Raw genomic sequence first — 14742 nt, 5'->3', positions numbered from 1 at the left:
GAAAAATAAATTGTATTCGTAATAGAATATATATTTTATTGTAAGCTTTATAGTGAGTGCAGTACCACGTCAATATCGTAATGAGCCGAACCGATACCAACCAAGTTTTTTTATATTAGATAAACATTTTTTTGTATCAAAGTGATAGTCGTTATGATGTATTTATATATCTGCGTTTTAAAAAAAAAGAGTCTGTTATCAAGTTCTTCGCGCAACGCGCAAAGTAAACACACTAGTTTTCTTCATCTTTTGTCTCCTAGTTTCTTTCAAATTGCACATTTTCACTAGTAATTTCTCTTTTATTTTTTTAAGAAAAACAATTTGGCTATATAAAGAAGAATTTGCATGAGAAGTGCGTCAATGCCCCAAAATGTGTTCGGGTCTTTGAAACTTTTCAATGGTTAAATTTAAGGCGCCAATAGTTAAAATTGATTGAAAGGACAAATGAGAAGTTTGAAAGAAGCTTCGGACACGACCTGTTAACATGATACAACACATATATTAACAAGTTTAGGTTTAGGTTTAATAGGTTTTGTGTCTTATACAAACGACCTATTTAAGGTCTAGGTTTCGTGTCTTATATAGATCGAATTGTTTAAGACACGTTAATAACTTGTTAATAGTCTGCTTATATGTTTAATCCAAAAAATAATATATATATTTATTAAAGTATGTTATGTATTATTGAAGACTTTTATGGATTTTTGTTTTTTAAGGATCATTATTTTGAGGATTATGTATTTATGTATTATAATTAAGACTTTTGAAATTTTCTGGCAATTTTTGTTTAAATACATGTGTGTTATTAATCGTGTCCTCATTAGGTCATGTCATGTTAAGTTGTTTCTAATTAATTAAAAAGATTTATTCGTGCTCGTGTTTACAAAAAGTTACACAATTTGTTATCGTGGTGTGTTAGTTTATAACACCTCAAGCTATCGTGTCTTATTATACGTGTTGCGTCTTATCGTGTCAAGTATGACATGTTATGCCAAGCCTAGAATGAAACAGAAGACACATCTTTTGAAAAGTACTAAAATGTAAGGCTAAGTGTAATGGGCGAATTTGGAGGGCGAATTTGGGGGGAACACCGCCCCTGGGGCGAAATGGGACGGGGGCGAGAGGCTCTACACCATTATATATTAGTATTATATTACTATTTGTAGCCCCTACACCATTACACTCTAAAAACAAATTCATACTCTTTGCTGACTGGGCGCCACATGGCGCAAAACGCCTCATTTTGTAGCTCCTCCACTACACATAGCCTAAGGATGTTTGGAACGTGACATTTGTTTCCACTTTGAAGGATCAATAGTAAAAGTTAATTACTTTCCGATATTTTTCAAATATAACTCCTTAAGATAACGGGAGTAAACGTGTTTTCAGAGCTATACAAGAAAACTAATAAGCCATCTTACATATTTACTGCTCAGACTGGTTAAACCAAAATTAAAAATTTAGAACTAAATGACTTTATAAATAATATAAGGCATGAAATATAGAGAACGTGATGACATCATAAATATTAGTAGAAAAAGCAATAAATAAATAAGAGGTAAGAAGTCGAAAACCCGGAAATACAAATAGAGCCGAATAGTAATAACGACTTGGATTGGGTTTTTAATAGGTTATGTGGATCCTTATACGAACCGGATTCCAAAGTCCTTTTTTAATCAACTAATAACGCATAAATTTTACAAAGACCAAGTTAATCGACTATGACTTATATAACTGTAAAATTACAAAAAATAAAAAAACAAATATATTTTATAATTAGTGTTAAAAAAGAAAAAAAGATTAAGACTCGCCCGGAGATGTTTCAAACCTGCACCTATATGTGTGGAGGTGATTCAAGACACATGATCGACAAACATTTATTATTGCAAGAGAAAAATGATTCAAGAACTCGTTATAGTATTTTTTTTGTTGATCAAACATCTAAACCTTCTACTTAAGCCCATATTTATATATCTAACATAACTTGGTAACCAAGACATTACCATAATAATTATATTATAATTCGGAAACTAAACCAACTTGACCAACATGTCAACTTAGATAATTCTATATGTATTTACCGATTGTGAACACGATCTAGGATTACCAACATAACTTTTCGCCATTGGGTTGAATATGCAAGATAGACATTTATTTAGAACATACATATTACCTAACAAACTTGGAAAAGTTACTTTTGAGTTTTGATAGGAGGTGGCGGCAAACTATTTACGTTTCTAATTATTGGTATTAGATTTTCTTTTCTTTTTAGAACGGTGACTTTCTTTTTCGTATTTAGGCTTTCGCACTTTTCAATTCGGAAAATCTTGCTGTCGCACTCTGGTCAGATTATGTTGTCGTAACCGAGACCACACTGGTTTCAGAGTTTGGTTTGGTTGTTCCCCAGGAAACCACACCGCCGGTTGCCACTTAACAGTTGTCGTATCGCATTGTGGGACGAAAACCCGGGTGGGCTCGGGATTTGAATTGACAACCTCGCAAGGTCTAGCTTAAAATCTTCATTCATATATCCACCCAAAGTGACACAAGTGGAGATCGAATTTAGATCTCCCCTGTAAAACCTAAATCTTCATACCACTAGACCACAAATAAGGACAAAAGTTAAATAGATGTATTTTTATATTATTTTCCACTAACCAAAACCAAGTTTATTACAAACTCAATAATTTCCACTTTTCTTAATATTTCAAATAATTCCCTTTAAACATTTGTAGAAAAATGTGTTTGAAAAGTGTAACAACCCCCCCTATCCCCGTATTATAATTTGTATTATGATATTGTCGATTTTAGCCGGAACGAAACATCATCATCTTATGGTTTTGCTTTCGGTTGTTCAGGTAGAAACTTGCTAGGAGGTCACACATCGTAACACTACTTCCACCTGAGCATGCATAATACTACTCCTACCCAATTTGCTTTTGGGTCTTTATAATACTACTTTTACTTGAGCACACTTAACTATGGAGTTCTCCTCTTAGGCTATGTGTAGTGGAGGAGCTACAAATTGGAACGAATTGCGAGACGTGCTGCCCAATCAGCAAATTGTAGGATTTTGTTTTTGGGGTGTAAATGTGTAATGGTGTTGTAACCCCTTTTTTTGCCACGTCACTATTATTTTATTATTTTATTTTTGTAATTAAACTAAACAAATAAAAACCCTTTAAGTTATTAAAATTTATTAAATTCACTAAATAAAAGAAAATTAAATTATAATCAAAATGAAAAACACACCAAAAAATAAAATAAAAAATACATATAAAAATACTAATCTATTCGTTATCTTCGTCTTCGGCCTCGTCCTTGTCTTCATCTCCGTCTTCGTTCTCCTCCTTGTATTCGTCCTCGTATTCGACTTCAACGGGACGATTATCTCACATGTGTTGAACCAAATCCGCCTTAAGTTGGTTATGTATCTCACTTGATGTGAGCTCGTGAATGTGTTGCGTTCGTTGCTCTTCGGTTGGTTTAGGAAATTGTTCTGGAACGCTTCCTCGTATATAGTGTTGGCATATTGCTATGCCATTGTCTTCTAAAATCATATTATGCAATATGATATGCGCATACATGGCATCACTCATTTTTGCCATCGACCATACACGGCATGGGTTTTTCACATAATGCCAACGACGTTTTTTTAGAACCCTGAAACACCTCTTAATATCCTTTCGCGAGGACTCTTGATTCTTTTTAAAGTATTCTCTTTTTTCTTCGATCAGGTCTTGAAACGTTATGACGATGATCGAGTACTCCGGATACATCTCATCTCCCAAATAGTATCTATGACGATAGAAGATACCGTTGGCATAAAACGGTATGACCGGTATGCTACGGATGATGTAATACTCTAGCACAAGCGACACGTTGAGAAAGTTTATGTCGTTGTTGGACCCGATGGAGCCGAAGTTGGCCGACCAAATCCAAAGGCCGTGAGAACAAATGGCTTGAAGACTAACCGTTGGTACTCCATGGTTACCACAAGTGTATTGATCTCACCATGTGATTAGACAGTTGGCCCACTCTCAATGCATGCAATCTATACTCTCGATCATGCTGGGAAAAGAATGTTTGCTTTCGTGTACATCGTACATGCGAGTTAGGTCGTTTGTGTGACATCTGACCCGATCCGACCCGACCCAGGTACCCGTTTTCCGATCCGATCTCTTTCTTTTATGATTTAATATTTATTTATACTTATATTTTACTTTTAATAATAATAATAATATATTTTCCTTCCCGCCTCTTCCTCTCTTTCTTTCCGCCGTCCCGTCCCTCTTCTTCTCTCTTTCCGCCTTCTTTTCCCTCTTGTCGCCGTCCCGCCCTTAAGCCTTGTTTCCCTCTTTTTCTTCTAACTATTTGCTTGTCCTTTGTTCCTTCCCGCCTAAGGTTGTCTGCGCAGCTCCACGCGCCAGACTCCTTACAAGGAAGCCTGCGTGAAGACCAACTGTTACTGCGATACGCGAGACGAACTGTCCCCGCAGCGCGCTAAGGATTTTAGTTCTTCCCGCGGCGCGCTATGGATACCGTTCTTCCTGCGACGCGCTAAGGTTGGTTCTGTCTGCCTTCGCGCTCGCGCACCTTTGCCTTCGCGCTCGAAGCTTTCTCGCGCTGTCTTGTGTCCTTTCTTCTGTTTTAACTTGCTGTTTACTTTTGTGTTGTCTTATCTCCTGTACTGTTGACCTAATCTGCTTTATGTCTGAAAAGTTACTTTCGGCGCAGCATGCACACCAACCCCATTGGTTGACAGAAAAAGTGTGACATTATCTTTCGAGATCTGCTTTTTCCATGCTTGACCAGTACCTTTATATGAACCGCCCATGCCTTTTTACTGCTCCTGTCAGCTTTCCTTTGTCCCCTGCAGCTGCCATATCTTTTGATATCTTTTGCTTTTGGAATCTTTTGCTTTTTGAGATCTTTTCCCCTTTTTCTAGGGATTGTGTTCCCTAGGGTTTCTCTATAAATAATAATATTTTCCTAACACATCACACACAAACACTTAATTTAACTTCCTCCTTGCTCTCTCTGCCGTCTTCCTCTCTGCCTTCGTCTTCCTCCCTGTTCTGCCCTGCTTTTCCGGTAATATATATTATATATAATAATTTACTTATTAATTATGCTAACTTATAATCAAGACTTAAAACAAATCATTAAAACAATAATCTTATTTATAGGTTAACTTGTGCTTGTTTAAAGTTGGTTCTTGCTTTATCTTACACCGCATCGTTTATCAAGTGAGTAATCTCGTACCTAATCCCTTTTTATTTTTAATGTTTTGGGATGTTCATGTGTTCATACAAACTTGGAGTCTTAAACTTGTTTATGAACTTTAGTCGCGCAGTATCCCATGTGTTGAGGACGTAGACTTGGCTGTTTATTTGTATGTGTGGATCATTAACCGTCTTGTCGGTCTATTCCGCAGTTCTCATGGTACCATTAGATGAACACGGGAGAACTATCGTTTATGGTTTTCTCTTTTGTTTGCACATGCACAGTTTGTCTTGTTTGTGAGCTTAATTGTGAGCACTGGCAGTCTATGAATCTTAGAGTTGATCCCGATCAGATTACACCCCTGTTGAAAACCAGACATACACATGTTGCGCGCAGATTTATTGTTATCTATGTATTGTATTAAACTTGATTTCTCACCAACACGCAAGTGTTTGACGTTTATTTTAACACATGTTCAGGGTTGCAGTAGCTGTTTTGGAGCTTGTGGACACGTAGGAAGTTCTTTATTTTGGACCTAGATTAAAATGTATCAAGACAAGTTATTTGTTGTTCTAATATTTTGCCTTATAATATATTGATTTATGTTATCTTGTGTTTACCTTGCGCGTGCGCGAATGAATGTATTTATTAAATATTGACACCCAATAGTGTCACGAGTAATGAAACAATATGTGGCGCCCCGATGTATAATCCGCCTTTGGTCGGGGTGTTACAGATTGGTATCAGAGCTCCGTGACTTTAGGATAGGTGGTTAGACGTAACGGCCTAGAATACCTAAGAGTCCCTTCTCGCGCATGAGAGAAATCTCATGTTTGCGCGCTTATTGTTAATTAATCGTTATTTATGAATATGCTCGCGCTTGCGCAGTATATGATTTTATGTTTTATTCCGCGATATTTCGATTTTTGTTGAATTTCGATTTTTATTGATTTTACTTACATATTCGTTTGTTGGATTTGAAAATCCGAAAAGTCATGGTGATACATGAATAGTTGATTTTCAATTTCCATTTACGATTATGTTCTGAGGTTGGAGACTTGAAAAGTCATGGCGATACATGAATTGTCAACCTCCAATACTCATTTTCTTGTATATTTTATATTGAGGATTGAAAAGTCATGGTGATACATGAATCGTCAATCTCCAATACTCGTTTGCTCGTATATTTTAAATTGGGAATTCGGAAAGTCATGGTGATACATGAATTGTCGATTCTTGATTCGAATTCGTTACCTTTATTAAGTCTGCATTTAGGGTCATTTATTTTACTTTAACTTTTGACAGTAACTGACTCCGCGAAACCAAGCTTTATAGGGTTATACTTTGCGATAAAACCAAGATATTAACTAAAATTAAAATTTTTATAGAATGCCTCCGCTATCTCGTCGCCATCTCAAGAAGAAAGAAGCCGCGCGCAGACGTTCGCTGCAACGTTCCCAGGAAATGGCCGCCGCAATAGCCCAAGCTTTGAGCCAAAACAATAACAACACCTCTGGTTACAACATTAAGTCCTTTAACGCGGGTAACCCTCCAAAGTTCACAGGTCTTGAAGGAGCCACCGTGATGCTCCAGTGGCTTGAGAAAATAGAAAACACTTTCCTCCACACCCAATGCCCCTCAGACAGACGAACCCTGTATGCTTCCAGTGTCCTGGAATCTAGAGCGCTTACATGGTGGAATGGAGTAGCTCATGCGCGTGGCGCAGAAGCTGCTTCTAGCATGACATGGGAGGAATTCAAGGAAATTCTGACGCGAGAATTCTGCCCTCCCAACGAAGTTAAGCGCCTGGAGGAGGAATTTTGCAGTCTTAAGCAATACAGCGGTGAAGCGCGCGAGTACGCGACGCGCTTCCATGAACTAAGCCTGCTTGTCCCTCACCTTGTTACCCCTTCCCGCCGAGCCATAGAGAAATTCCTTGGGGGTCTCCCCATGGAAATTCAAGATTCTGTATGGGCCAGGAACCCACTAACCCTCTCTGACGCCATCGAGTTGGCCGCTGTGCTCAGCGACAACCATGTCAGAGCAGGAACCCTGTTCCTGCGAGGAACTGAGAAGACCAAACCCACCAAGACTGTCCCTGAACCAACAGAAACCAAACCTGAACCCTCACACCATAACAACCCGAAACGTAGGCGCAGGCAAGCTTACGCGCTTACCAGCCCGCCCATAGTCCAGCAACCCGCCTACCAACCTCCAGTATACGCGCCTAACCCTCTGTCAGCCTACCCAACTCCCCCTATAGTCCACAACTATGCCTTAACCAACCCCGCACTCCCTGCCCCGCCACCTAAGAAACCTTACACAGGAAACCACCCCTTTTGCCCAACCTGTAGACTTCACCACCCACCTCAAGTCCCATGTCGACTTTGTAACCGATGTGGCCGCGCTGGTTACCTTACAGAAAACTGTAGAGTCCTTCCCGCCAATCCAATTGCGCCAACACCACCAGTCTACCCGCAGAACCCACAACCAACCTACCAAAACCCACGACCCAGATCGTGCTTTAACTGCGGTGATCCCAGTCATTTCCGGAACGCGTGCCCAAGGCTACAAGTTCAGATTACGCAAGCGAATCCGGTGAACCAGATTTCAAACCAAGTGACGCGTGGACGAGCTTTTAACATAACCGCGCACCAAGCGCAAGCGAATAATGACGTACTAATGGTACATTTTTGCTTAACGGATTTTATGCTTCTGTACTTTTTGATACTGGCGCCGATCGAAGTTTTATCTCTCGCGCCTTCGAGCAGAAGCTTGCGCGACCGCGCGATAACTTAAAAGAAGATTTTTCAGTTGAATTGGCTAATGGCGAAACTGTGTTTAATTAACTCGGTGATTAAAGATTGCACGCTTAACCTTAACGAAAACGATTTTCTGATCGACCTCATCCCCATGCCTCTTGGAAGCTTTGATGTTATCATTGGTATGGACTGGCTCTCGAAGAATCGCGCCGAAGTTATTTGCGCCAAGAAGATGATTCGCATACCTCGAGAAAATGGTGATCTTCATATCTACGGCGAAAAACCCTCCCGCGGTCTTAAACTTATGTCTTGCGCCGAAGCCCGAAGGCTCATGCGGAAAAGGTGTATTGCATTCTTAGCCCATGTGGTTAAACCTGCTGAAGAAAAGAAGAAGCTTCGCGATATCCCTGTTGTGCGTGATTTCCCTGAAGTTTTTCCCGATGATCTTCCTGGTATCCCTCCCGCTCGTGAAGTCGAGTTCCGTATTGATCTTGTCCCTGGTGCTTCCCCCGTAGCTAAATCTCCTTACCGTCTTGCGCCCGCTGAGATGCAAGAATTGGCAAGCCAACTTCAAGAGTTGACTGCTAAAGGATTCATTCACCCTAGCTCTTCGCCCTGGGGTGCTCCGGTGTTGTTCGTTAAAAAGAAAGATGGATCGTTTCGCATGTGTATTGATTACCGCGAGTTGAACAAACTCACCATTAAGAACCGGTATCCCTTACCGCGCATTGACGACCTCTTTGATCAACTCCAAGGTGCCTCTTGTTTTTCCAAGATTGATCTCCGCTCTGGCTATCACCAGTTGCGCATCCGCGATGAAGATGTTCCCAAGACTGCTTTTCGAACTCGTTATGGCCATTTTGAATTCTTGGTCATGTCCTTCGGTTTAACCAACGCACCCGCCGTCTTCATGGATCTAATGAATCGGGTGTGTAGGCCTTTCTTGGATAAATTCGTGATTGTGTTTATCGATGACGTTCTGATTTATTCTAAGACCAAGGCCGAGCATGAGCAACATCTTCGGTTGGTGTTGCAGAAGCTTAGAGCTGAGCAACTCTATGCTAAGCTTTCCAAGTGTGAATTCTGGTCTGATGAAGTACAGTTTCTTGGTCATGTTGTAAACAAGATGGGTATTCATGTCGACCCATCCAAGATTGAAGCAATCAAGAACTGGTTGACGCCATCTTCTCCTACCGAGATCCGTTCCTTTCTGGGTTTAGCTGGTTATTACCGGCGCTTCATTTCGAACTTCTCGAAGATCGCTTTGCCTTTAACAGCTCTAACGCACAAAGGTAAACCGTATATTTGGGGCTCGAAGCAAGAAGAAGCCTTTCTAACGCTTAAGCGATTGTTGTGTGAAGCTCCTGTTCTTGCGCTACCTGAGGGTAATGATGATTTTGTCGTGTACTGCGATGCCTCCAACCAAGGTCTCGGTTGTGTTCTTATGCAACGAGGCAAGGTTATCGCTTACGCATCGAGGCAACTCAAGGTTCATGAAAAGAATTATACGACTCACGATCTCGAGCTTGGTGCAGTTGTTTTTGCCTTGAAAATCTGGAGACACTACCTTTATGGTACTAAGTGTATCCTCTACACTGACCATAAAAGCCTTCAGCATATCTTTGATCAGAAGGAACTTAACATGAGACAACGCCGATGGAACGAACTCATCAGCAATTACGATTGTGAGATCCGGTATCATCCTGGTAAGGCTAATGTGGTAGCCGATGCGCTCAGCCGAAAACCCTGCCAGCTTAACTGTATTTTGCCGCGCACGCAGCTTCACTTTGCGCCGATCCAAAGCAACCTTGAATCGCGTATTCGTGACGCGCAGCGCGCATCCATCAGTAATGGTAACCTTCGCGCCGAGTTAGCGTGTGGCGCGGAAGCACATTTTGTGCCCAATCTGAGTGGGATTCTCTGCTATCTTAATCGCATCTGGATTCCCTTTGATGAGAATCTTCGCGCTGATATCCTGAGTGAAGCGCACAAATCTCGGTATTCTATTCATCCTGGCGCTGATAAGATGTACAAGGATTTGCGCATTACTTATTGGTGGCCTGGTATGAAAAAGGATATTGCTGTGTTCGTAGCTAAATGCCTGACTTGTTCTAAGGTAAAAGCTGAACACCAACGCCCATCTGGTTTGCTCGAACAACCAGAAATTCCTACGTGGAAATGGGAATGTGTAGCGATGGACTTCATTACCAAGTTACCTTTGACAGCAAGCAAACATGATAGCATTTGGGTAATAGTGGATCGTTTGACTAAGTCTGCTCACTTCCTGCCCATTCGTGAAAACTACCGTGTTGAGCATCTCGCGCAGCTTTATGTCAAGGAAATTGTCTGCCGCCATGGTACTCCTTTGAGCATCATATCCGATCGCGATGGCCGTTTTATATCTCGCTTTTGGAAATCTCTCCAATCTGCGCTAGGAACTCGCTTGGACATGAGTACGGCATATCATCCTCAGACTGACGGACAGTCTGAGCGAACTATTCAAACTCTTGAGGATATGCTCCGATCTTGTGTTCTTGATTTTGGAGGTAATTGGGATTCACACCTGCCTTTGATTGAGTTCTCTTATAATAACAGCTATCATTCCAGTATCGGTATGGCCCCATTTGAAGCACTTTACGGTCGTAAGTGCCGCTCCCCGATTTGTTGGAGCGAAGTGGGTGAAACTCAAATCACAGGACCCGAACTTGTTCAAGAGACAACCGATAAAATCGCCAAGATCCGTGATCATCTGCTGACTGCCCGAAGCCGACAGAAGAGTTACGCAGATCGTAGACGGAAGCCTCTCGAATTTCAAGTTGGTGATCTTGTTCTCCTCAAAGTGTCGCCTTGGAAAGGTGTTGTCCGCTTTGGGAAGAAAGGTAAGCTTGCTCCTCGATATGTTGGACCATTTAAGATTCTCGCGCGTGTAGGAAAAGTTGCCTACAGACTTGACCTGCCGCCCGCGCTCAGTAATGTGCATCCAACGTTCCATGTATTCAATCTCAAGAAGTGTTTAGCTGACGAGAACCTTCACATTCCACTTGATGAAGTTCAAGTTGATGAATCTATGCATTTCGTTGAGAAGCCTGTTGAGATTATGGATCGCGAGGTTAAGCAAACCAAGCGCAGTCGCATCCCTATCGTGAAAGTTCGTTGGGAGTCCAAGCGCGGAGCCGAGTTTACATGGGAAAGGAAAGATCAAATGAAGATCAAGTACCCGCACCTGTTCTCTGCGCAACCTACTTCGAGATAAATTTCGGGACGAAATTTCTTAAAGTAGGGGAGACTGTGACATCTGACCCGATCCGACCCGACCCAGGTACCCGTTTTCCGATCCGATCTCTTTCTTTTATGATTTAATATTTATTTATACTTATATTTTACTTTTAATAATAATAATATATTTTCCTTCCCGCCTCTTCCTCTCTTTCTTTCCGCCGTCCCGTCCCTCTTCTTCTCTCTTTCCGCCTTCTTTTCCCTCTTGTCGCCGTCCCGCCCTTAAGCCTTGTTTCCCTCTTTTTCTTCTAACTCTTTGCTTGTCCTTTGTTCCTTCCCGCCTAAGGTTGTCTGCGCAGCTCCACGCGCCAGACTCCTTACAAGGAAGCCTGCGTGAAGACCAACTGTTACTGCGATACGCGAGACGAACTGTCCCCGCAGCGCGCTAAGGATTTTAGTTCTTCCCGCGGCGCGCTATGGATACCGTTCTTCCTGCGACGCGCTAAGGTTGGTTCTGTCTGCCTTCGCGCTCGCGCACCTTTGCCTTCGCGCTCGAAGCTTTCTCGCGCTGTCTTGTGTCCTTTCTTCTGTTTTAACTTGCTGTTTACTTTTGTGTTGTCTTATCTCCTGTACTGTTGACCTAATCTGCTTTATGTCTGAAAAGTTACTTTCGGCGCAGCATGCGCACCAACCCCATTGGTTGACAGAAAAAGTGTGACATTATCTTTCGAGATCTGCTTTTTCCATGCTTGACCAGTACCTTTATATGAACCGCCCATGCCTTTTTACTGCTCCTGTCAGCTTTCCTTTGTCCCCTGCAGCTGCCATATCTTTTGATATCTTTTGCTTTTGGAATCTTTTGCTTTTTGAGATCTTTTCCCCTTTTTCTAGGGATTGTGTTCCCTAGGGTTTCTCTATAAATAATAATATTTTCCTAACACATCACACACAAACACTTAATTTAACTTCCTCCTTGCTCTCTCTGCCGTCTTCCTCTCTGCCTTCGTCTTCCTCCCTGTTCTGCCCTGCTTTTCCGGTAATATATATTATATATAATAATTTACTTATTAATTATGCTAACTTATAATCAAGACTTAAAACAAATCATTAAAACAATAATCTTATTTATAGGTTAACTTGTGCTTGTTTAAAGTTGGTTCTTGCTTTATCTTACACCGCATCGTTTATCAAGTGAGTAATCTCGTACCTAATCCCTTTTTATTTTTAATGTTTTGGGATGTTCATGTGTTCATACAAACTTGGAGTCTTAAACTTGTTTATGAACTTTAGTCGCGCAGTATCCCATGTGTTGAGGACGTAGACTTGGCTGTTTATTTGTATGTGTGGATCATTAACCGTCTTGTCGGTCTATTCCGCAGTTCTCATGGTACCATTAGATGAACACGGGAGAACTATCGTTTATGGTTTTCTCTTTTGTTTGCACATGCACAGTTTGTCTTGTTTGTGAGCTTAATTGTGAGCACTGGCAGTCTATGAATCTTAGAGTTGATCCCGATCAGATTACACCCCTGTTGAAAACCAGACATACACATGTTGCGCGCAGATTTATTGTTATCTATGTATTGTATTAAACTTGATTTCTCACCAACACGCAAGTGTTTGACGTTTATTTTAACACATGTTCAGGGTTGCAGTAGCTGTTTTGGAGCTTGTGGACACGTAGGAAGTTCTTTATTTTGGACCTAGATTAAAATGTATCAAGACAAGTTATTTGTTGTTCTAATATTTTGCCTTATAATATATTGATTTATGTTATCTTGTGTTTACCTTGCGCGTGCGCGAATGAATGTATTTATTAAATATTGACACCCAATAGTGTCACGAGTAATGAAACAATATGTGGCGCCCCGATGTATAATCCGCCTTTGGTCGGGGTGTTACAGTTTGAAGTTGGAATCCTCATATAACGACCAACGTATAATTGTATTATTTCTATACAAATAAATTATTAAAAAATATTTATATTAAAAACAATAAATAATAATAATTAATATAAACAATTTAAATTTTACCGATGCAAAAATTCTCCAACGAGTCTCGCGTCGTTTTCTCAGCCATCTGTAAATACTCGTCGTTGATGTCGGTCGTGTTGCCGTATGCGATGATGCGTAGAGCCGAAGTACACTTTTGGATGGCGGTGAATCCTAAATATCCTCTTGCGTCGGGTTTTTGTTGAAAATACGTATACTCCCGCTCCAAATCTCCCACGATGCACAAAAATAAACGCCTTGACATCCGAAAACGACGTTGAAACTAACGTTGTTAAATGTGGGTTTGTCGTTGAAGTAGTCCTTCATCAAACGATCGTTCGATTCAATATGATCCCGAAGGATATATGATCGCCTACGTTGCGCCGAAGAGATAGTAGAGCTAGACACTATCTTATTGGCGACGACCCGCATTGCGCTCATGACCTCTTCCCCCTCCTCCAACGCTTGTTGCCGCATTTGACGAATTTTATGAGTATCCTCAATTACTTGATCCCAAATGTTGGAAGAGTTCGGGGAATCCATTTTGAGATAGTATGAAATGAAAATGTGAAGAAGTATGAAATGGTGAAAGTGGTTGAATTAATTTGCTATTTATATTTGAGGTTGTATATGATATGGTGAAAATGGTTGAATTGATTTGGTAGTTATATTAAGTATATTTTTTAAATGAATGTGACCGTTGTAACGGTCAATTGTTTATAATATTATTACTTTAAAACTCTCGCCGGCGACAAATACCCTCCCCCCCCCCCCCCCCTTATCGCCCCAAAATTCGTCGGGGATGGAGTGGGGGTGTTTGCGCCTCTTTTCGCCGAATTCGCCCATAATCTTCACCCATTACATATGGCCTTATCCACTATTATTAAGCGTCCAAAACACGTTATAATGGAGATCCATCTCCTTATAAAGAAAGATTTGTGCTCATCCATAACCGACATTTGAAATTACAAAAAGTTCTAGGACGTTAGCAATGTGACATATTACATACATACATATGTATGTATGTATGTATGTATGTATAGGAGAAGTCTTAATTGTACACAAGGTCGTCTCTGAAATTTTAAGTGTCCAAGATGAGTATTAATAATGACCCTTCTATAAGCTTTTTTTCCAAAAATATTTATCCGTTACTAATTTACTTCATTACTAGGCTCAGACCCAATAACATTTTATTATATTGTTTAACGTTTAATAAACTTGTTCAGAGTTTTTCGGCACTTGATGTTGTTTCTTGTTAGTCATTTTCAACCCAATTCACTAATAACGGTTAAAATAATTATACATATATTTTTTTTAAAAAAAAGTCATGCCCTTATCAAGACCATGCTCTAGATGGCGATCGGGCCCTGTATGAGGAGCTAAGACGACCCTAATTGTACACCCACATTAGTCGTGCAAACTTAGAAAACTCGAAAGTGATTATAAACTTGCCCACGTTTTTTTGCTCCATAATATGCATAACGGTGTTATCGATATTGCATTCGATTCTCCATGTACATTAAGAGCATCCACAACGAAACCCCTTT

Source organism: Bidens hawaiensis, unplaced genomic scaffold, assembly GCF_021521415.1.
Source record: "Bidens hawaiensis isolate Kalapana, Puna unplaced genomic scaffold, B.hawaiensis_p1.1 tig00025843_1, whole genome shotgun sequence".
NCBI classification, from domain to species: Eukaryota; Viridiplantae; Streptophyta; class Magnoliopsida; order Asterales; family Asteraceae; genus Bidens; species Bidens hawaiensis.
Note: the sequence above shows the minus strand (reverse complement) of the source record.